The sequence below is a fragment of the Rhinopithecus roxellana genome, chromosome 14 (assembly GCF_007565055.1).
Source record: "Rhinopithecus roxellana isolate Shanxi Qingling chromosome 14, ASM756505v1, whole genome shotgun sequence".
Taxonomy (NCBI): Eukaryota; Metazoa; Chordata; class Mammalia; order Primates; family Cercopithecidae; genus Rhinopithecus; species Rhinopithecus roxellana.
In genome coordinates, this window is record NC_044562.1 from 96,512,421 (window position 1) to 96,538,186 (window position 25,766).

Here is a 25,766-nt window from a genome sequence, read left to right on the forward strand (position 1 = left end):
GATCAATGGGATGGAGTTGGTCCTATCCCAGCACTGTCAAAAAGGGGTTGAGATGCTGTGGCACCCATTGGTGGTGAAGCTATATCTGACTCTTCTAGTAGAAAGTTTCAACCCAGCCACCTTGGAAGGCTCTGCCAGACCTCTCCAGAACCTCTCTGCTGGCAACTGGAAGTTTGCAGGATACATCCGGGTGGCTGTCTGAAAATAAAAGGGGCTCCCCATCCTTGTGGAACTTCTGAGAATGGATAACGATAGAGTTGTTTCTTCCGTGGCAACTGCCTTGAGGAATATGACACTAGATGTTCGCAACAAGGAGCTCATAAGCAAATACGCCATGCAAGACCTGGTCAACCATCTTCCCTGCAGCAATGGTCCCAGTGTCTTGTCTGATGAGTCCAAGGCAGCCATGTGCTGTGTTCTGCATGAGGTCACCAGCAAAAACATGGAGAACACCAAAGCCCTGGCTGACTTGGGAGACATAGAGAAGCTGGTGAACATAACCAAAGGCAGGGGCAACAGATCATCTCTAAAAGTAGTGAAGGCAGCAGCCCAGGTCTTGAATACATTATGGCAATATCAGGACCGCTGGAGCATTTATAAAAATGATGGGTGGAATCAGAACCATTTTATTACACCTGTGTCGACAATGGAGCAAGACTGATTCAAATCACGTCCTTCCTTGTCTACCACCAACCAAAAGATGTCACCCATCGTTCAGTCAGGCTCCAGCAAACCTTCACCAGTTTACATCAGTTCATATTCCTCACCAGCAAGAGAATTAAATAGACAACTACAGCATCAACAGCTGTATTATAGTCAAGATGACTCCAACAAAATAACTTTGAATCATACAGATTGTATTTGCAGTCTCCTCATAGCTATGAAGACCCTTATTTTGATGACCGAGTTCACTTTCCAGCTTCTACTGATTAGTCAACACAGTGTGGACTGAAATCAATCACAAATTATGTAGACTTTTATTCCATTAAATGAACTTCTTATAGAGCAGAACAGTACCCAGGGTCCCCAGAATCACAGGTGCAGTATCAAGACGCCCCACAGAGGAACTCTTTCTAACTTTGTTCGGATTGAGGTGAAAAGTCCATCTTGCTGATTTGATGATTGAAATGTGAAAGTGAGTGGAAGGAATGAGTGAAGTGCATTTCCTTTTCTTTTTTAAGGAATTATCAAGGAAGCGATGAAACATTTGGGACAGGACTTTCTAAGCTCTATTTAGGTGTTACATCTAATTACTTGTAGATTCTGTAGTCTGGTGAAGGTGTGGGTGACATGATGAGAGGTTTAAGAAATGGGTGAGGGGGCGGAGCAAGATGGCCGAATAGGAACAGCTCCAGTCTCCAACTCCCAGCGCGAGCGACACAGAAGACCAGTGATTTCTGCATTTTCAACTGAGTCTCCACCTCTGAGGACAGCGCACAGCTGAAGACCAACAGGGGAAGTAGCTGGAGCCGGTGCAGACGCGAACGACTCTGTCTGACAGCTTTGGGGAGAGCCGTGGATCTCCCAATGTGGAGGTTGAGATCTGAGAACGGACAGACTGCCTGCTCAGGTGTGTCCCTGACCCCTGAGTAGCCTAGCTGGGAGAAATCCCCCACTAGGGGCAGTCTGACACCCCACACCTCACAGGGTGGAGTACACCCCTGAGAGGAAACTTCCAAAGGAAGAATCAGACAGGTACACTCGCTGTTCAGCAATATTCTATCTTCGGCAACCTCTGCTGCTGATACCCAGGCAAACAGGGTCTGGAGTGGACCTCAAGCAATCTCCAACAGACCAACAGACAGTCCTTCTGACTGTCAGAAGGAAAACTATCAAACAGGAAGGACACCTATACCAAAACCCCATCAGTACGTCACCACCATCAAAGACCAGAGACAGATAAAACCACAAAGATGGGGAAGAAGCAGGGCAGAAAAGCTGGAAATTCAAAAAATAAGAGCGCATCTCCCCCTGCAAAGGAGCGCAGCCCATCGCCAGCAACGGATCAAAGCTGGTCAGAGAATGACTTGGACGAGAGGAGAGAAGAAGGCTTCAGTCCATCAAACTTATCAGAGCTAAAGGAGGAATTACGTACCCAGTGCAAAGAAACTAAAAATCTTGAAAAAAGAGTGGAAGAATTGACAGCTAGACTAATTAATGCAGAGAAGATCATAAACGAAATGACAGAGATGAAAACCATGACACGAGAAATACGTGACAAATGCACAAGCTTCAGTAACCGACTCGATCAACTGGAAGAAAGAGTATCAGCGATTGAAGATCAAATGAATGAAATGAAGCGAGAAGAGAAACCAAAAGAAAAAAGAAGAAAAAGAAATGAGCAAAGCCTGCAAGAAGTATGGGATTACGTAAAAAGACCAAATCTACGTCTGATTGGGGTGCCTGAAAGTGAGGGGGAAAATGGAACCAAGTTGGAAAACACTCTTCAGGAAATCATCCAGGAGAACTTCCCCAACCTAGTAGGGCAGGCCAACATTCAAATTCAGGAAATACAGAGAACGCCACAAAGATACTCCTCCAGAAGAGCAACTCCAAGACACATAATTGCCAGATTCACCAAAGTTGAAATGAAGGAAAAAAATCTTAAGGGCAGCCAGAGAGAAAGGTCGGGTTACCCACAAAGGGAAGCCCATCAGACTAACAGCAGATCTCTCGGCAGAAACTCTACAAGCCAGAAGAGAGTGGGGGCCAATATTCAACGTTCTTAAAGAAAAGAATTTTAAACCCAGAATTTCATATCCAGCCAAACTAAGTTTCATAAGTGAAGGAGAAATAAAATCCTTTACAGATAAGCAAATGCTTAGAGATTTTGTCACCACCAGGCCTGCCTTACAAGAGACCCTGAAGGAAGCCCTAAACATGGAAAGGAACAACCGGTACCAGCCATCGCAAAAACATGCCAAAATGTAAAGACCATCGAGGCTAGGAAGAAACTGCATCAACTAACGAGCAAAATAACCAGCTAATATCATAATGGCAGGATCAAGTTCACACATAACAATATTAACCTTAAATGTAAATGGACTAAATGCTCCAATTAAAAGACACAGACTGGCAAACTGGATCAAGAGTCAAGACCCATCAGTCTGCTGTATTCAGGAGACCCATCTCACATGCAGAGACATACATAGGCTCAAAATAAAGGGATGGAGGAAGATCTACCAAGCAAATGGAGAACAAAAAAAAGCAGGGGTTGCAATCCTTGTCTCTGATAAAACAGACTTTAAACCATCAAAGATCAAAAGAGACAAAGAAGGCCATTACATAATGGTAAAGGGATCAATTCAACAGGAAGAACTAACTCTCCTAAATATATATGCACCCAATACAGGAGCACCCAGATTCATAAAGCAAGTCCTTAGAGACTTACAAAGAGACTTAGACTCCCATACAATAATAATGGGAGACTTCAACACTCCACTGTCAACATTAGACAGATCAACGAGACAGAAAGTTAACAAGGATATCCAGGAATTGAACTCATCTCTGCACCAAGCGGACCTAATAGACATCTATAGAACTCTCCACCCCAAATCAACAGAATATACATTCTTCTCAGCACCACATCGCACTTATTCCAAAATTGACCACATAATTGGAAGTAAAGCACTCCTCAGCAAATGTAAAAGAACAGAAATTATAACAAACTGTCTCTCAGACCACAGTGCAATCAAACTAGAACTCAGGACTAAGAAACTCAATCAAAACCGCTCAACTACATGGAAACTGAACAACCTGCTCCTGAATGACTACTGGGTACATAACGAAATGAAGGCAGAAATAAAGATGTTCTTTGAAACCAATGAGAACAAAGATACAACATACCAGAATCTCTGGGACACATTTAAAGCAGTGTGTAGAGGGAAATTTATAGCACTAAATGCCCACAAGAGAAAGCAGGAAAGATCTAAAATTGACACTCTAACATCACAATTAAAAGAACTAGAGAGGCAAGAGCAAACACATTCAAAAGCTAGCAGAAGGCAAGAAATAACTAAGATCAGAGCCGAACTGAAGGAGATAGAGACACAAAAAACCCTCCAAAAAATCAATGAATCTAGGAGTTGGTTTTTTGAAAAGATCAACAAAATTGACAGACCGCTAGCAAGGCTAATAAAGAAGAAAAGAGAGAGGAATCGAATAGATGCAATAAAAAATGATAAAGGGGATATCACCACTGACCCCACAGAAATACAAACTACCATCAGAGAATACTATAAACGCCTCTACGCAAATCAACTAGAAAATCTAGAAGAAATGGATAATTTCCTGGACACTTACACTCTCCCAAGGCTAAACCAGGAAGAACGTGAATCCCTGAATAGACCAATAGCAGGCTCTGAAATTGAGGCAACAATTAATAGCCTACCCACCAAAAAAAGTCCAGGACCAGATGGATTCACAGCTGAATTCTACCAGAAGTACAAGGAGGAGCTGGTACCATTCCTTCTGAAACTATTCCAATCAATAGAAAAAGAGGGAATCCTCCCTAACTCATTTTATGAGGCCAACATCATCCTGATACCAAAACCTGGCAGAGACACAACAAAAAAAGAGAATTTTAGACCAATATCCCTGATGAACATTGATGCAAAAATTCTCAATAAAATACTGGCAAACCGGATTCAGCAGCACATCAAAAAGCTTATCCACCATGATCAAGTGGGCTTCATCCCTGGGATGCAAGGCTGGTTCAACATACGCAAATCAATAAACGTAATCCAGCATATAAACAGAACCAAAGACAAGAACCACATGATTGTCTCAATAGATGCAGAAAAGGCTTTTGACAAAATTCAACAGCCCTTCATGCTAAAAACGCTCAATAAATTCGGTATTGATGGAACGTACCTCAAAATAATAAGAGCTATTTATGACAAACCCACAGCTAATATCATACTGAATGGGCAAAAACTGGAAAAATTCCCTTTGAAAACTGGCACAAGACAGGGATGCCCTCTCTCACCACTCCTCTTCAACATAGTGTTGGAAGTTCTGGCTAGGGCAATCAGGCAAGAGAAAGAAATCAAGGGTATCCAGTTAGGAAAAGAAGAAGTCAAATTGTCCCTGTTTGCAGATGACATGATTGTATATTTAGAAAACCCCATCGTCTCAGCCCAAAATCTCCTTAAGCTGATAAGCAACTTCAGCAAAGTCTCAGGATACAAAATTAATGTGCAAAAATCACAAGCATTCTTATACACCAGTAACAGACAAGCAGAGAGCCAAATCAGGAATGAACTTCCATTCACAATTGCTTCAAAGAGAATAAAATACCTAGGAATCCAGCTTACAAGGGATGTAAAGGACCTCTTCAAGGAGAACTACAAACCACTGCTCAGTGAAATCAAAGAGGACACAAACAAATGGAAGAACATACCATGCTCATGGATAGGAAGAATCAATATCGTGAAAATGGCCATACTCCCCAAGGTTATTTATAGATTCAATGCCATCCCCATCAAGCTACCAATGAGTTTCTTCACAGAATTGGAAAAAACTGCTTTAAAGTTCATATGGAACCAAAAAAGAGCCCGCATTGCCAAGACAATCCTAAGTCAAAAGGACAAAGCTGGAGGCGTCACGCTACCTGACTTCAAACTATACTACAAGGCTACAGTAACCAAAACAGCATGGTACTGGTACCAAAACAGAGATATAGACCAATGGAACAGAACAGAGTCCTCAGAAATAATACCGCACATCTACAGCCATCTGATCTTTGACAAACCTGAGAGAAACAAGAAATGGGGAAAGGAATCCCTATTTAATAAATGGTGCTGGGAAAATTGGCTAGCCATAAGTAGAAAGCTGAAACTGGATCCTTTCCTTACCCCTTATACGAAGATTAATTCAAGATGGATTAGAGACTTAAATGTTAGACCTAATACCATAAAAACCCTAGAAGAAAATCTAGGTAGTACCATTCAGGACATAGGCATGGGCAAGGACTTCATGTCTAAAACACCAAAAGCAACGGCAGCAAAAGCAAAAATTGACAAATGGGATCTAATTAAACTAAAGAGCTTTTGCACAGCAAAAGAAACTACCATCAGAGTGAACAGGCAACCTACAGAATGGGAGAAAATTTTTGCAACCTACTCATCTGACAAAGGGCTAATATCCAGAATCTACAAAGAACTCAAACAAATATACGAGAAAAAAACAAACAACCCCATCAAAAAGTGGGGAAAGGATATGAACAGACATTTCTCAAAAGATGATATTCATACAGCCAACAGACACATGAAAAAATGCTCATTGTCACTCGCCATCAGAGAAATGCAAATCAAAACCACAATGAGATACCATCTCACACCAGTTAGAATGGCAATCATTAAGAAGTCAGGAAACAACAGGTGTTGGAGAGGATGTGGAGAAATAGGAACACTTTTACACTGTTGGTGGGATTGTAAACTAGTTCAACCATTATGGAAAACAGTATGGCAATTCCTCAAGGATCTAGAACTAGATGTACCATATGACCCAGCCATCCCACTACTGGGTATATACCCAAAGGATTATAAATTATTCTACTACAGAGACACATGTACACGTATGTTTATTGCGGCACTATTCACAATAGCAAAGACTTGGAATCAACCCAAATGTCCATCTGTGACAGACTGGATTAAGAAAATGTGGCACATATACACCATGGAATACTATGCAGCCATAAAAAAGGATGAGTTTGCGTCCTTTGTAGGGACATGGATGCAGCTGGAAACCATCATTCTTAGCAAACTATCACAAGAACAGAAAACCAAACACCGCATGTTCTCACTCATAGGTGGGAACTGAACAATGAGATCACTTGGACTCGGGAAGGGGAACATCACGCACTGGGGCCTATCATGGGGAGGGGGGAGGGGGGAGGAGGGAGGGATTGCATTGGGGAGTTATACATGACATAAATGATGAATTGATGGGTGCTGACGAGTTGATGGGTGCAGCACACCAACACGGCATAAGTATACATATGTAACAAACCTGCACGTTATGCACATGTACCCTAGAACTTAAAGTATAATAAAAAAATAAAAAAAAATAAAAAAAAAAGAAATGGGTGAAATGAAATGGGGATGTGTAGGTCAAATCAAATTAAAGATGATTTTTTAATGTGAATAAAGTCATGTTCTGATAGTTTGTACAGAAAAAATAAAATGATGCCCATGTTTTGTTGCTATTACTAAATGTCAAGATTGTATGCTATTATGTCTTGTAAATTTCTTTTGTTGATGTAAATATGGAAATGCCACATTGGGTAACTGCCATCATTTGTAACGCAGTGTGTCGCTTGAAAAGAGATTTGAAGAAACTGACAACTTCAAAAACAACTGGGAAGCCCAAGGAACTGTGAGCAATTTAAAACAAACTGCGACACCCTTTGTCTCCACTATGCATAGTGTACTTTGGAAGCACAACGACCAGGCTGGTACTGCAGCGCCATGTCCATTCCTTGCCTCGTTCATAGGACGCTTCACTGCCATTTCCTAAGCACATGAAAGAAAAATAAATGTGGAAATTTCAAAAAAAAAAAAGAAGGAAGGAAGGAAGGGAGGAAGGAAGAAGGAAGGAAGGAAGGAAGGAAGGAAGGAAGGAAGGAAGGAAGGAAGGAAGGAAGGAAGGAAGGAAGGAAGGAAGGAAGGAAAGAGAGAGAGAGAGAGAGAGCCAAGAAGTGGGATGGAAAGTGACACTTCTCCAGACTTCCACAATCAGGAAAATGAGCCCAGCCAGGAGGACCCTGAGGATCTGGATGGATCTGTGCAGGGAATGAAACCTCACAAGGCTGCTTCCTCTACTTCCTCAGGGAGTCACCACAGCAGCCATAAAAAGTGAAAGAATAAAAAACCAGCATAGGATTGATCTGAGGTTAAACAACAAACCATGAGCTGACTGTTAGAAGATACATTAGTGCAGGAGTTTCCAGGTTGTAGAGCCCTGCTTCCCTTCTCTGACCTCACAAAGATAAACATCCTTCACCTGAGTTCGTGGCCATCCACCTCTGCTCTCCCAGACTCAGTGCCTGTGATTTTGAGTAGTTTGTTCTAAATGTGGTGACAAGTCATTTCCATAATACATTGGATCATTTACTTTATGTCATTTTTAGTAATAGAACTGCAGGAAGATCAAGACATATATAATCCCAGCGAGTTGCCAACTGTACATTTCTCCCTTCTTAGCATGAATGTCTTCCCCTAAACTGGCTGGTACCAGCTTCATCTGTGATACACATCAAGAAATGTTCTCTGGTTTTGTTTTATGTTGAAAATAGAACACAAATTACATTTCAGATGAAGGCTGTAAATATCTGGCATTTTCTTATATTGCTTTGTGTTTTCTTATTTTTCTCTTGTTTTTATCTTATTTTCTTTGGGGTCTTTTTGTAATGCCTTTGTACAGCTCATACCTTCTTGCTGACATATCTGATCATCTCTTTCATGCAGTTCCCAATATTCATAACTGAAAATAATCTGGTTTATCATAAGTAAAATGGGAAACTTGGCTCTTTGTTTTTTACAAGGGAAGTATTTAGTAATTACCTATCTTAAATCTTTCTGAGTTGGAAGCAGATTCATGTTCAAGGAACAGGGAAAATGGAAAAACATGTTTAAATCAATCATTTTTAAATTGCTATTTTTATTCTTTTGTATAAATAAAATTTCACAGGCTTTGAAAAAAAAGAAAGCAAAGACCAAAACTGCACCAAGCACTGAAACTGCTAGCACATTGATCTCGAACTTCTAGCCTTTAGAAGAGTGAGAAACAATTTTTTCGAACTTATTTATGTATTTCATCTATTTATTTAAATAGATAATTATACAAAATGATGATTTGAAGTATATATACATAGTGAAATACCCAAATCTAGCTAATTAAAGATGCATTATCTCACATAATCATTTTGTAGTAAGTACACTTAGTATCTACTCTGATATGATGATGTATTTTAAGAATACACCATATCATAATTAACTCTAGTCCCTATGCTGTTTAATAGATCCCTTGAACTTATTCCTTTTATTGAACTATAATTTTGTATCCTTTGACTAACATCTCCCCAACTGCCCCTTCTCCCCACCAACACACAAGAGCTCAGCCTCTGGTAATCACTATTCGACTCTCTATTTCTATGAGATCAACTTTTCAAGATTCCACACATGAGTGAATTGTGAGGTATTTGTCTTCCTATTTCTGACTTATTTCACCTAATATAATGTACCCTAGGTTCACCCATGTTATTTTAAATAGCAGGATTTCCTTCTTATTCATGGCTTAATCGTATTCAATTGTGTATACATATCATACTTTCTTTATCTATTTATGTGCTGGTGGACAATTTAGGCTGATTCCATATCCTTTTGTGTGAATAGTGCTGCAATAAACACTGAAGTGCAGATATCACTTCAACATCTGATTTCATTTCCTTTGGATACATACCCAGTAGTGAGAGAACTGGATTATACAGTAGTTTTATTTTAATTTTTTGAGGAACTCACACACTGCTTTCCATAATGGTGAATAATGTTCCCTTAATTCCACAGTTTCATCAACATTTGTTATTTTTTGTCTTTTTTTAATGCCCATCCTAACAGGTCTCAGATGATATCTCATGGTTTTGATTTGTTTTCCCTGATGATTAGTGATGCTGAATATTTTTGCATATATCTGTTGGTCATTTATATGTATTCTTCTGAGAAATGTCTACTCAGGTTTTTTGCCCATTTTAAAATCAGGTGATTTTTTTTTTCTTGCTATTAAGTTGAGCTCCTTACACACTTTAGACATTAACTTTTATCAGATGTACAGTTTGCAAACATTTTCTTCTGTTCTATAGATTGTCTCTTCACTCTGTTGGCTGCTTCCTTTGCTTTGCAGAATTTTAGTTTGCTATAATCCCATTTGTGTATTTTTGTTTGGGCTGCCTATGCTTTGGAGAACATATCCAAAAAGTCATTTCCCAGACAAATATCCTGGAGCATTTCCCCTACACTTGCTTACATAAAAGCCTTACATTTAAGGCTTTAATTAATTTTGAGTTAATTTTTTAATATGGTGTGAGATAAGGGTCTAATTTCTTTCTTCTGCATATGGATACCCCATTTTCCCAACACCATTTATTAAAGAGACTCAATCTATGAAGGTTGTATTCAGGAAGTAGTATAGATCCCAAAACAAGTTCATTTTATTTTATTCCATTGGAAAGATGTCAGAAATGGCCCTCAAGATGTTTCACAGAGAGAGCTGCAGATTAACATTTCCCTGTTTGTATACTAAGGTATAAAGTCAGCAAAATGCTTCATGAAAAAGAAATCCATGACAAATACTAGGAAAGATTCTATTGCTGTAAACCAGTCTCAGTTGGATAACTCTTTAAAGGGCAATGATAAAGTAACTTCTTTCCATGCTGCTGTTAAATCTCAATTCAGATTTTGTTAAATTTCAATCAAGTTCATTCTTTTTTATTCCTGCTGACTTTCTTATTTGTCTAGTGCTATTTTATTAATGCTATTTTTTCTTGGGAAAGATACAAATTGAAGATGTCATGCTTCTGTTGCCTATTTTGAAAGTATATAACCATATCTGCTATCATTATATTTACACAAAAACCAAAGAAATAAACAAACCACTTGTAAGAATTTCTAATTCAACTCAATCCAATTCAATGACAATAATATTGTGAGATTCACAGTCCCATTTGTTCTGTCTTTTCCCTTTAAAATAGTTTTTGCATTGGACAGAAACATTATAGGGAAAATAGCCAAAAAGAAAACCAAAACATTAGCCCAAAATTAAAATAAAATAAAAAAGATAGTATAAGAAAATGTATAGGCCAGGAGCAGTGGCTCATGCCTGTAATCCCAGCACTTTGGGAGGCCTAGGCAGGTGGGTCACTTGAGGTCAGGAATTCAAGACCAGCCTGACCAATATGGTGAAACCCCGTCTCTACCAATAACACAAAAATTAGCTGGGTGTGGTGGTGCATACCTGTAATCTCAGTTACTTGGGAGGATGAGGCAGGAGAATTACTTGAACCCAGGAGGTGGAGGTTGCAGTGAGTCGAGATCATGCCACTGCACCCCAGCCTGGTCGACAGAGCAAGACTCTGTATCAAAAAAAAAAAAAAAAGGAAAAGAAAAAATATACAAAGATAATATGCATATATATGAATATATATGGCATATGGAATCTACAAATTACATATATATGAATATATATGGAATATGGAATCTAGAAAATACAGAAGAACTTACAAATAAGTAAGGGGAAATCATCTCATAAAGAAATGGGCAAAGGCTTTGAAGAAGTACAATACAGAACTGAAAGACCAAACAAACAAATGGCTAATAAAGGAAATGAGATGCTTGTATTCATTAGTACCCAGGAAAATAAAATTACAATCAGATATCATTATACAGCAAGTAGGTTAAAATTTTAAAAGTCTTGTTTTACCAAGTGTTTGTACAAAATGGGAGGCAACAGAGCCTTGATACAATGATAAGTGGAGTGTAAATTGTTACAATTGCTCTGTTAGCATTAGTAACATTAGCTATCTATCAGTTTTAATACTACTAACATAAGCACCCAGGGAGATATGTACAGAAATGTTGACTATACCCCTAACTGAAAATAACTCTAGTAACATGAAGAATTCATCTTGTAATTCAGTGACTTCCAAATTTTTCAAACAGGGCCCATATGTAAGCAATACATTTTGGAGATACTGTCAGTACTCACCCTCACTCTTGGAGTGGTTTAAGAAAGGCAAATGAGATGTGGAAAAATTTTCTGGCCACTTCTTGGAAAGTTTTCCTTCATGTGCAAGAAAGAGCCACAAGTAGGGCTGGACAATATAATGCCTTTGGACCCTGTTATGTCAGGCTATGATGCCTGGAGCTGCTGCAGCCATCCTCCAATCCATGTGAGGAAAAAATTTACATTACGCATGGCATAGCCTAGGGATAGAAAGAATCTGGGTTCTTGATATCCTTCTTGGTCCATTTTTATCAATAAATCCCTAAGTCTGCCCTACCTTTGGGCTTGTTTATTTCTTCAACCACATTTGATCTGGGTTTCATTCTCAGCAAACTAACATGGGAACAGAAAATCATATACCGCATGTTCTCACTCATAAGTGGGAGTTGAACAATGAGAACACATGGACATGAGGAGGGGAACATCACACAACGGGACCTGTTGGAGGGGGCCGGGGGCTAGGGGAGGGATAGCATTAGGAGAAATACCTAATGTGGATGACAGGTTGATGGGTGCAGGAAACCACCATGGCGCATGTATACCTCTGTAACAAACTTGCACATTCTGTACATGTATCCCAGAACTTAAAGTATAATTTTTTTAAATGTAAAAAAAACCAGTTTATTTTTCTTGAAATGAAACTATCCAAACTGCTACAAACTGAACAAATGGTCAGCCCTAGTTTTGTTCATGTACATAATGTCCTTCTAGACAATAATTTGTTACTATATCTGATCAGAATATCAGGGTAAATTCTTTAAGACAGATACCTCCACTTCCCATACAAGGAAATAATGCATTTAAATATATAGTTTCTCTTATTTTTAGTCTTAAGAAATCACAGAAGTCTCTATTGTTATTCTTGAAGGCATATATCACAAAACCTTTTAGCTATGCTTTCCTATATATACAAAAATGCTAGACTAATACAGGTCTTGCCTTTTATTTTCTAAAAAGAAATATATTTTTACATAAATAATCTAGGTTTCACTACAGAAAATATTACAAATTACATATAATCCAAAAAAATCAGATATAACCATTCTTAGTATTTTGTTTTATATACTTCCAAAAATTTTAAGAACCTGTAAGTACATATTTTTACCCCCAAAATGGAACTATATGATGCACATCGCTCAGGAATTTGCTTTTTAAACTTACCAGTATATTGGAGAATCTTTCCAATCACATTATACTTCTTTAACTGTCTGACTGATCTGGAACTATATAAATAATGTCTTTGGATAATTTTAACTAATGTGCATTGCAGAAAAAAGTAAGTCACTCACCCAGAAACATAGGAAATCATCAGGATTTCTCCATTTACACTAGACAACTCAAAAATCAGTGCGAAAAGAGAACATATGAATGAAGCTACTGATTAGACAACCTTTAAAAAAATAATTCTAGAATTATTATTCATTACTCAAACCAGAAAGACATAAGCCATGTTCTGATTTTATCTTTATAATTAATTTGTAACACAAGTTATGTTTATGTTTATATTTTTCTCTTCAATTCTGTTAGTTTTTGGCCAGGCTATACAAAATGAGGATAAATTTTTTCTTATGTATAATACATTAGAGGATATTAGTTTTGCCTGTATTCTTTTCTCTTCCATGCAACAGTGAAAACCTACTTACTGAGTTCTTCTGTTAAATGCTACCAAAAAGTATCAGTAATCTTACTGGTTTTATGCCAGATCTAGAAAAAAGTAATCTAGTTGGAATATTTACTATTGAGACCAGCAGATACTGCCTTGCAATATTACCAAAGACCTGCTAAACACTGCTCTCACTCACGTACTTAGAGAAGCCCTAGAAATTAGTATACTAAGAGGGCTATTGAAACTGAGGGAATGGAAAATACCCATATATATATGAATTAGTTTGGGCTTGATACAGTTTGTTACTTGGAAAATTATTATATTGTATGCCTCAGGACTGATTGTGTTTTACATTGCTTTCAAATTCATTCCCTCTCTCTCACTCAGTCTCTCTCATTGCACAGTTCACTTCCATCCTCAGTTCATGGCTCATTTACATCATCAGCCTATGCAAAGTTTCCTTACTTTACTTGTTTATTCCCTTTTATTTCTATTTCTTAATCTCATCCAATCTCACCCATCCACTATAAGTATCTAAAATGTCTAGGTTTTAGGATATAATTATTTTCAATGTGACAGAAATTTTAATTGAATGTGACTTAAGCATTAGCCAGAATACGAAATTTTCTGTTTTCTTTCTATGTATCAGTATGCTCTAGCAAATTATTTTTTATTCTGATCAAAAAACACATAACATAAATTTACCCTCAAGTTATAGTACAGTATTGTTAACTATATGCACATTGTTGTACAACAGATATCTAGAACTTTCCCATATTGTATGACTGAAACTCTATAGCTATTGTACAAGCCTCCAATACCCCTTGCCCCAAGCCCTAGCAGCCAGCATCCTACTTTCTATTTCTGTGCATTTGATTACATTAGATAACTCATATATGTGAAATCACGCATTATTTGTCTTTTGTGGTTGGCTTTTTAAATTTAGCATAATGTTATCTGAGAAAAATATTCTCCTGCTGTTGAGTGGAATGTTCTCTACGTGTCTGATAGGTCCATTTGGTCTATACTATACTTTAGCATTTCTATTTCCTTACTGATCATCTCACTAGTTATTCTATCCATTATTGAAAAAAAAGAGTATTGAAATCTACTATTATCATGTTACTGTCTTTTTTACCCTTCAATTTTGCCAATATTTACATCATATATTTGGGTGCTCTAAAGTTAGTTGCATACATTTTATAATTGCTATATTTTCTTAGTGAATTGACTCTTTTATTATATAATGTCCTTTTGTTGTCTCTTGTGATAGTTTTTGTCTTCAAGTCTGTTTGGTTTGATGTAAGTATTGCTAACACTGATTTCTTTTGGTTATGATCTGCACTGAATATCCTTGTCCATTTTTTCACTTTCAGCCTATGTGTGTCTTTACATCAAAAGTGAGTCTCCTGTTGACAACATATAACTGCATCTGGCATTGTTATCCATTCAACTACTGTATGTCTTTTGATCAGGAAGTGCTATGGTCTATATGAGTCATATGATGTGACTCATAATAATCACAGATGTACAAGTGTGTAATAAATAATCACAGATTATTGAAATAATAATCTGAAATAATCACAGATGTGCAAGTGTGGAGCAAATTTGGTTCAATGTCAAATACTGGATATGATGGCTTGTTCTGCCAAGCTCTTGAATATATGCATTGATTATTGTCTGTCCATTCATTACAACAAATCTTCCTACTGACATCATCATTTGGCTCTCCTGGGCACTGACTTAGTTGGTATACATCTGGTCACCCTTTCACATCATTTACACAACCACCCACATCTTTGTACCCAGCTCTGAAAAGGCACAGCTGCCTAATGAGATGACTCAGCAGGGCACTGAGTGAAAGTAGCCCTCTGGGTTCAACTGAAAACATGGAGGTTGCTCTGTCACTGTGGGCAAAGCCAGGAAGGTTGTTCTGTCACTGTGGGCAAAGCCAGGAAAGCAAAGAATGCAAAGGATTTTATCCCCAGATATAATTCAGAAAAGTAATACTTCAACGCAGTCTTTTAACTTCAGGTCTTTCCACATTTGCACTTGTTTAACCAATAATACTGTGAATCTCTCCTTAGGCTGTTCCATTGAAATGTTTTGACCTGGAAAATTACAAGGCTCAATTTTGCTCAGAAATCATCACTCCTATAAAACCTCTTTTTCACTTCTCATGAGGTGAATTAGTCTTTCCTTCCACATTCCCATAACACTTTGTGCATGCATCTTTCCTGGCACATACCTCATTTACTCTAATGTTCTCAGTAGTCCTCTGTCTCTTCTGATAGATTGTGGGATCTTTAAAAGACATGAATAAGAACATGTCTTATTCACCTTTTACCTTTTCCTCTTGAGTATCTAGAACAGTATGTGTCACAATGAAGGTTCTCAATTAGTAAATCTGCTGCCCATTGAGCACAGGTACTAGACATTGTACTTTAGCTTTTACAGCCTTTGTCTCGTTTCATCCAGACAACAACTATGTGAAGATTCCATTTCAGATGAGGAAAGTGGCTGAAAGACGGTAATTACTTGTCCAAAGTCAAAAAGTAAGTGATAGACTCAGCTTTAAAATTTGCTCATTGTTACAATATTATATAATAAAGGATGATTTTATACCAAATACATAAATAGTCATGCTTTCTCATTGAATACTTCCTTGACACCTGAGTAAACTGAAAAAATCATCAAGTTTTCTTTTTTTTTTTTTTTTTTTTTGAGACGGAGTTTCACTCTTGTTGCCCAGGCTGGAGTGCAATGGCATGATCTCAGCTCACTGCAACCTCCCGCTCCCAGGTTCAAGAGATTCTCCTGCCTCAGCCTCCCGAGTAGCTGAGATTACAGGCACGTGCTACCACACCTGGTTAATTTTTGTATTTTTAGTAGAGAAGGGGTTTCACCATGTGGTCAGGCTGCTCTTGAACTCCTGACCTCAGGTGATCCACCCACCTCGGCCTCCCAAAGTGCTGGGATTATAGGTGTGAGCCACCACGCCCAGCCAACAAGTTTTCTTTTCTGTTAGATTTTGCATCTTCTTTCACATATTCATCCACTCCTGCTAATTACCATTGCCTTGCCTCAGAAAGACACTGACTTTTGAGATTTAAAAGAAGTGTTAAGTCTAATTTGTCTGATTCATTTCTTAACTTCTTCACATCTGTCTTGCTTAAAAATAAACTACTTGAATTAATTCATCATACTAGCATCAATTAAACCACTATATTAATGAAAGGAGTTATAATTGTCCTGCAGTAGTGGTTATGGCAAGAGAGGAAGCAGAAGAAAGAAGTAGAGGAAGCCGGACTCTTTTTACCAACCCACTCTCCTGGGAACTAATCCATTCCCAAGGGTGAGAACTCAGTCACTGCCCTGGCAGAAAGGCATGAATCTGTTCATGAGGGTTCTGCCCCCATGACTCAATCACCTCCCAGTAGGCCTTGCCTCCTGACACTACCTCTTGGCGATTAAATCTCCATGTGAGTTTTGGCAGGGACAAATCAGACCCAAACTATAGCAGATGTAGTTCTATTTGTCTATTTTTGCTTTTAATCGAGCTTTTGCTGTCATATCCAAGAAATCATTGCCAAGCCCAGTATCATGAAGCTTTTCCCATATGTTTTCTTCTAGTAGTTTTATGGTTTCACTTCAGAATTATCATATAATCCAACAATCACAGAAGGAAATCACTGCATGATTCCACTTATATAAGTTATATAAAATAGTCAACCTCATAAACAGAGAGCAGAATGGTGGTTGCCACGGGCTGGGTGGAAGGAAAAATGGAAAATTGCTGTTTAACAGGTATAAAGTTTTAGTTATATCAGACAAATAAGTTCCAGAAATCTGCTATACAACATAGTGCCGATAGTTAACAATATGGTATTGTGCACTTCAAAAAATGTTGAGGTTAGATCTCAATTTTAAATGTTCTCCTCACACTAGAAAGAAAAAATAGAATTCTACTGGGGGAAAAAAAAAAGCTAGAAAAAAGCCACAAAAGAGCCAAAATCATGCCTGCTTTAGATTCTTAACACTAAATTTTAAAAGACAAAGGATTCATCAGTTCAGAGTTCGATGACAAAGAAATATGAGTCAATACTTCTATGCCAATCAGGTTGTCATTCATGAATAAACACAAGAGCAATACATCTACAGTATCCAAACATCTGATTCATTCTTTTTTAAAACAATTGTTTACTATGTAAACAAACTTCAAATAAATAAAAATAAAATTCTTCATAAACATGTGTGCTACAAGATTATCATTAGCATTAAATCCAGTTAAACATAAAATGAATTCCATTAAATACATTTTGAAGATAATCCAAATGTGCTTTAATATCAGTGATGCCTGTTCAGGGATATAGTTGGATGTCAGGGGATGTGATACTATTTTTCAATTTTCAAATTGAAAAATAAAAATATGTTATCATTTATACCTTTATCCAGAATCTATTTTTGAGCCCTAACTATGGATCTGTTCTAGTTTGATATGAGAGTACTTCAGCAAATATGCAAGCTAGTTTCTCTAAAATTGTTCCATCTTTTATTTCTCATTGTTAAGAATGGAAGCCAATTATCTTCTAAAATGAGAACTACTTCAGTGTACTTTGTTTTTCTCTTAGATTGTTTTAAGAAATAACTTAAGATAGATTTTTCTCTAGTCTTCAGATTAATCCTACAGGCATTTCAACAGCTGCCCTTCCTTCTGGATCCTGCAAGCCTAAATCCTTAGTAATTAAAACCAGATGCCACTGTAATCTAAGAAAAGAACAGAAGAACAAAAAAAAAAAAAAAAAAAAAAAAAAATCAAGAGATTACCAAATAATCTAATTTAAGAAGTAAATGTGCAAGTATATTGAACAATATATTATTTAATAGTATGAAATGTCTTGTTCTCAAAATGTTGATAATATTTTAAGAGACATGACTACACAAAAATTGGCATTTTTTTTATTCAAACAATAGAGAATGATCAAGGACGATCAAGTGAAAATATTTTGAGAATCAGGTAACAGAAAATGTATGTAGTTTTTATATTCCTTTGAATTGCAGACACAATTTGTGATTTAAAAATACAAGCAAATGGCCGGGCGCGGTGGCTCACGCCTGTAATCCCAGCACTTTGGGAGGCCAAGACGGGCGGATCACAAGCTCAGCAGATTGAGACCATCCTGGCTAACATGGTGAAACCCCGTCTCTACTAAAAATACAAAAAATTAGCCGGGTGTGGTGGCGGGCGCCTGTAGTCCCCGCTACTCGGGAGGCTGAGTTAGGAGAATGGCGTGAACCCAGGAGGCGGAGCTTGTAGTGAGCTGAGATCGCGCCACTGCACTCCAGCCTGGGCGACAGAGCGAGACTCCGTCTCAAAAACAAAAACAAAAAACAAGGAAATAAGGTCCAATGCAGCAAATATAAGTCACTCTTGTCTTTTTTTTTTTTATTGTTATAACCACACATGTATTAGAGTGATTCTGCAGAATATCTCTTGGTGACAGTTCCATTTAGCCCTTTAATAAAAATATATCAAATGGAATCCTGAGCAACGCTTTACACTGAATCTTATTATCAGTCTTCATTTTCATATATTCTGTTATTTCTCTGTATGTTATCCTTCCAAACCCCTCCCTATTGGGTGCTTAGCATGTTGCAGTATGTAACAGACATACAGTATGAGAAAGAGGAGGAAAAGAAAGAGAAAGAGAAAGAGAAAAGAAAGAAAAAAAAAGGAGGGGAGAGTTTTAGAAGCTTTCTCTTTTATTGACATGAAAATGCAGCAAAACAACTAAAATAAATCATATTAATTGCTTTATGGGGTGGATTTATTTGAAGCTAGAGATAACTAATATTATCTGTCTAGTATATTCTTCCCCCAAATATCAATTTGGCTATTTCTTTCATTTCCTTTAAGTTTTTCCTCAAATATCATTTTCTCAATGAGGTCTACACTGGCCAACATATTTAAAAATCTAATCAACCTCTCGCCCCCACACTCACACTGACTGGCACTCTGAATAATTTTACTTAAACTCTGATACTATTTTTTCATTTTCCTCTGAGACTTACTTAATATTAACACTGTATAATTGACTTATTTATTGTTTTTCTTGCTAGCCGTCTCACCCTCACACACAACCAAAGTATAAGATTCATAAGGTCAACTATTTCAGTAGAATATATCCATGGGAACATACTACATGCTAAATAAACATTTGTTTAGATTAAATAGAAATGAATTCAAAATAAGTTTGACTCATTGCCATCCAATATGGCCTTAGCTTTTAAGCTAAAACAAATGTACAAAGTAAACACTAACTATATCTAAAACATTAATTTGCCCTTTTGAGAAATTTAGACAAATAAATAAGAGTCTTTATTTTCTTTTCTTTCAATAAGCCACTCCAGTGATAACAATGGCAAAAATAAAGAAACCTTATAAGACAATTATCAGGGATAAATTACAGTGGACTTTGGTTTATTCTAGATGAAAATTTTAAAGCAAGTCACATGGGATTAATGAAACATTTAAGAACAATAAAATGCTTTTTATTGTTGTACTGCGCTAGTTAACACACCCAAAAGGCACTGGATACTCTTTTTTAAGTTAAGATTTGTAATAGGTAATATTTCAAAAATCAGAATATATAAATGTATATGTAAATTTAGAATGCTTTATTCCATTTGCATTCCTGTCTACCTCTTTAGCTCGGTCTCAGGTAACTTATTAGTTTTAAAAAATGTATTCATTTATTGTCTTTTAGTTGTACACATTCACATGAAAATACATATTCTTAATTTCTATTACCTTTATTTAAAAAGATAAAATATATTATTATCAGTAAAGTGCACTTTTTTATTTAACATTTTATTCTTTATTTTTTTCCCTCACATCCATACATAAAGAACTGAGCTTCCCAGGATCCCATTAGGTGGATTAACCATAGTTTAATTAATGAATCCTTCATAACAAAGTACCTTGTCAGCACAAATTTAAATTTATATTTTTGAGTGATCGATTTTGGCTGCCATAAATTTGAGAGGTGAAAACATGAGAAATTGCATTATTTAATATTTTTTAGAGTCACCTATAGATACCTATTTTTAACCCAACACAAGTACAAAAATAAAACTTTAAAAGATACTGATTGTCCTTGCAGAAACTGTAATATTCTTTGTTAGAAGGGCTCTCTGCTGTAAGGAAGGTAACACATTGACACATACTGAGTGAATATAAACTGGACAATGATTCACAGGCTATAAATCTATTAGGTTCCACATTTCCTTCTCAGTTTTTGAGGTTTGGGGATCATCTCAGCAATCTTCTTCCTTATGAGAAATACAGTGTATCTCTCTACACTGTCTCTAAAAATACTGAGATCCCATTATACAATTCTATTAATAACATTGTAACACGGTTGTGTTTAGAAGTAGATCAAACCCAGTTCTATCTTAAAACATGAAATTTGTCTATTTGGTTATACATGAAAATATTTGATATTAGAGGAGCAACTGATATTCAGATATTATTCCAGGCAATGCTATCAATCCTTGTTTTTCATTAGTGCTTCAGTTGTCCTAGCTTTTCTCTCAATACCAGACTTACCACAGCCCAGTAACTGCCCTCTCCCTAGGATCCTAACTTTGGGACAGTTTTAAGATTTCTTTCTGGCTTTATATACCTGAAGATAAGGGCAGAAAATCAAAACCATTTAATCTAATAAACCCTCAGCAGCTTTACTGCTGAACACTATTATTTCTATTTTCAGATTAAGAAAGTGAGATCCAGAAATACCATTCAACCCAGCAATCCCATTACTGATTATATACCCAAAGGAATAGAAATCATTCTATTATAAAGATACACGCATTCATATATTCGTTGCAGCACTATTCACAATAGCAAAGACATGGAATCAACCCAAATGCCCATCAATGATAGACTGAATAAAGAAAATGTGGTACATATACACCATGGAATACTATGCAACCATAAAAAGGAACAAGATCATGTCCTTTGCAGGGACATGGATGGAGCTGGAAGCTATTATCCTCAGCAGACTAACATGGGAACAGAAAACCAAACATCACATGGCATGTTCTCACTTATAAGTGGGAGCTGAACAATGAGAACACATGGACACAGGGAGGGGAACAACACACACTGGGGCCTGCGGAGGAGGGCAGGAGGGAAGGGAGAGCATCAGTATAAACAGCTAATGCATGCAGGGCTTAATACCTAGGTGATAGGTTGATAGGTGCAGCAAACCATTATGGCACACATTTACCTATGTAACAAACCCACAAGACATACTAATAAAAAGTTAAATACAACAAAGATATACAGATTAGAAATATCTATGCTCCTAATAACAGACCATCAAAATATATGAAGTAAAAATGGACAAAATTGAGAGAAGAAGTGGAAAGGTCTACAATAACAGAAGTTTTAATACCTCACTCTCAATAAAGGATAAAATAACCACACAGAAGATAAGGAAATAGAGGGCTTGAACAACACAACAGACCAACTATTGGGCAGACTGTACAGATATATACAGTACACTCTACCCCCCAAAAAAGAATATAACATTCTCCTCAAATGCATATGGGACATTTTCCAGGACAGGCCATATGTTAGGCCATAAGTTGTCTTTATATATTTTTGAAAATAAATGTCATACAAAGAATCTTCTCTGGCCGGGCGCGGTGGCTGAAGCCTGTAATCCCAGCACTTTGGGAGGCCGAGACGGGCAGATCACGAGGTCAGGAGATCGAGACCATCCTGGCTAACACGGTGAAACCCCGTCTCTACTAAAAAATCCAAAAAAAAAAAAAAAAAAAACTAGCCTGGCGAGGTGGCGGGCGCCTGTAGTCCCAGCTACTCGGGAGGCTGAGGCAGGAGAATGGCATGAACCCAAGAGGAGGAGCTTTCAGTGAGCTGAGATCCGGCCACTGCACTCCAGCCTGGGTGACAGAGCAAGACTCCGTCAAAAAAAAAAAAAAAAAAAAAAAAAAAAAAGAATCTTCTCTGACCACAAGGAGACGAGGTTGGATATTGCTAACAGAAGGAAAAATAGAACATTCTCTCTTTTTTTTTTTCTTTTTGTTTGAGACGGAGTCTCCCTCTGTCACCCAGGCTGGAGTGCTGTGGCCGGATCTCAGCTCACTGCAAGCTCCGCCTCCCGGGTTCACGCCATTCTCCTGTCTCAGCCTCCTGGGTAGCTGGGACTACAGGCGCAGCCACCTCGCCCGGCTAGTTTTTTTTTTTTTTTTTTTTTTGAGACGGAGTCTTGCTCTGTGGCCCGGGCTGGAGTGCAGTGGCCGGATCTCAGCTCACTGCAAGCTCCGCCTCCCAGGTTTATGCCATTCTCCTGCCTCAGCCTCCCGAGTAGCTGGGACTACAAGCGCCCGCCACCTCGCCCGGCTAGTTTTTTGTATTTTTTAGTAGAGACGGGGTTTCACCGTGTTAGCCAGGATGGTCTCGATCTCCTGACCTCGCGATCCGCCCGTCTAGGCCTCCCAAAGTGCTGGGATCACAGGCTTGAGCCACCGCGCCCGGCCGAACATTCTCATTTTTTAAACTAAAAAATGCCCTATCAATCACCAATAAATTAGCAAACAAAACATAACATAAATTCTGTGGTTTGAATGTATCCCCCCAAGTTGATACATTGAAAACGTAATCCAATGCAACAGTGTTGAGAGGTGGGACTTTTAAGAAGTGGTTATTGCTATTATTACAGGAGTGGTTTCTTTATTGTGAGAGTGGGTTATTTTAAAAAGAAAGAATCTGGCCCACCTTTCTCTCTGTCTTGCCCATGTGATGCCTTCAACCATGTTATGACACAAGAACCTCACCAGATGTCAGCTCCTCAATCTTGGAATTCCCAGTCCCTAGAATTTTAAGCCAACAAATTTTTGTTCATTATAAATTACTCGTCTGTGGCTTTCTGTTATAGCAACGCAAAACAAACTAAGACAGTATATTGTAAAATACTCCAAGGTGAATGAAAAGGAAAACACAATGTACCAAAACCTATGAGATAAGTGAAAGCAGTGCTACAAGGAAAATCTATAGCTAAAACTGCTTACATTTTAAAAACAGAAATATCTCAAATCAGCAACCTAATTTTACAAATTAAGGATCTAGGGGAAAAAAGAACAAACTAAACTCAAAGCTAGCAGAAGAAAAGAAATAATCAAGACTAAAACAGAGACAAACAGAGAAATAAAAACAATAGAGAACATAAAGAAAAATAAAAGTTGGATCTTTGAAGATCAACAAAACTGACAAATGTTTAGCTAGATTGACTAATAAAACAAAGACTCAAATTACAAAAATCAGAAATAAAAGTGGAGATGTTACTTCTGATTCTAAAGAAAGAGAGACTATAAAAGTACCATGAACAACCATATACCAACAAAGTAGATAGCCTAAATAAAATGGACAAATTCCTAGAAATAAAAAAACCTACAAAGGCTAAATCATGATGAAATAAGAAAATAGAATAGACCTGTTATATTGGTTATCAAAATATCCCAAAAAAGAAAATTCCTGAACCTGATGGCTTCACTAGCGAATTCAATCAAACATATAAAGAGGTACAAACACCATCCTTTTCCAACTTTTCCAAAACATTGAAGAGAACACTTCCTAAGCCATTCTATGAGTCTATCCTTGCCCTAACACCAAAGCCAGACAAAAACACTACAAGAAAATAAAACTGCAGACAAATATGCATTGTGAATATTGATGCAAAAATCCTCAACAAAATATTAGCAATCTGAATCCATCAGTAATTAAAAAAATTATACATCATGACCAAAAAGAGTCCATTCCTGATATGCAAGGATGATTTACCATACAAAAATCCATCAGTATAATACACCACAGTAAGAGAATGGAGGAAGAAAACAAGTCATCATCTCAACTACTGCAGAAACAACATTTGATAAAATCCCACACCTTGTCATGATAAAGACACACAACAAACTACATCAACCTAATAAAAACCATATTTGAAAAACTCACAGAGAACATCATACTCAGTGGTGAAAGAATGAAAGCTTTTCCAGTAAGATCAAGAAGGCAAGGATGCCTGTTTACACCACTTCTATTTAAAATAGTACTAGAAGTCCTAGCCAAAACAATTAGGCAACAAAAGGAAATAAAACACATCTAAATTAGAATGGAATAATTAAAATTATGTATGTTCACAAATTATATAATCTTATACATAGAAAACCCTAAAGACTCTACAAAAAACTATTAGAACTACTAAGGAAATTTAGCAAAGTAGCAGGATACAAAGTGAACACAAGAATTAGTTTCATTTCTGTTTACTAACAATGAGCAATCTAAAAAGGAAATTGTTAAAACAATTCCATTTATAATAGCATCAAAAGGAATAAAAAGTCAGGAATTAACCAAAGAAGTAAAGACGTGGACAATAAAAACTACAAAACATTGCTGAAAAAAGCTGAAGAAGACATAAATAAAAGGACACCTCATGTTCATGGGATGGAGGAGTTAATATTGTTAGAATGTCAATACTAGCCCCCCAAAACCTACAAATTCAATGCAATTCCTATGAAAATCCCAATGATGTTTTTCACAGAAATAAAAAATCCATCCTTAAATTGATATGTAATCTGAAAGATCTATGAACAGTCAAAACAACTATGAAAAAAAAGAACAAATTTGGAAAACCCACACTTCCTGATTTCAAAACTTACTACAAAGTTCCAGTAATCAAAACAATGTAGTACTGGCATAAAGACAGATATACAGAACACTGCAATATAATAATGAGCTCAGAAATAAACCCTTGAATTGAATATATTGTCAAGAAGAGTGTCGAGACCTTCCAATGAGAAAAGGACGGTCTGATGGTGCTGGGAAAACTGGATATCTACATGCAAAAAAATTAAGGTGGATGTTTACCTAACACCATATACAAAATTTAACTGAAAATGAATTAAAGACTTAAATCTAAGAGTGAAAACTACAAAACACTCAGAAAGAAACTACAAAACACTCAGGGCAAAAGTTTTATGACATTGGATTCAGCAATGATTTCTTCAATATGACACTAAAGGCACAGGCTACAGAAGAAAAAAATAAGACAAATTGGACTTTGTGAAAATTAAAGACTTTTATGCATCAAAGAGCATCATTAACAGAGTGAAAAGGCAACCGAAAGAATGGGGTCAACTATTTGCAAATCATGTATATGACAAGGAATTAATAGCCATATATATAAAGAACTTCTAAAACTCAATGACTACAAAAGCCACCTGATGCAAAAGATATACACGTACCCAATGAGCACATGTAAAGGTGATTCACATCACCAATCATTATGGTAATGCAAAC

The 25,766-nt window shown here is 37.1% G+C and overlaps 2 pseudogenes across 1 annotated transcript; both read left to right on the forward strand.

The window, feature by feature from the left end:
• Positions 1-8,250, forward strand: part of LOC104682329 — a 28,512-nt pseudogene extending 20,262 nt beyond the window's left edge.
• On the forward strand, positions 147-1,255 carry LOC115893237 (annotated as a pseudogene). Its single transcript, XR_004053222.1, has one exon. The product of XR_004053222.1 is annotated as a plakophilin-4 pseudogene (transcript).
• Positions 8,251-25,766: the final 17,516 nt, after the last annotated feature.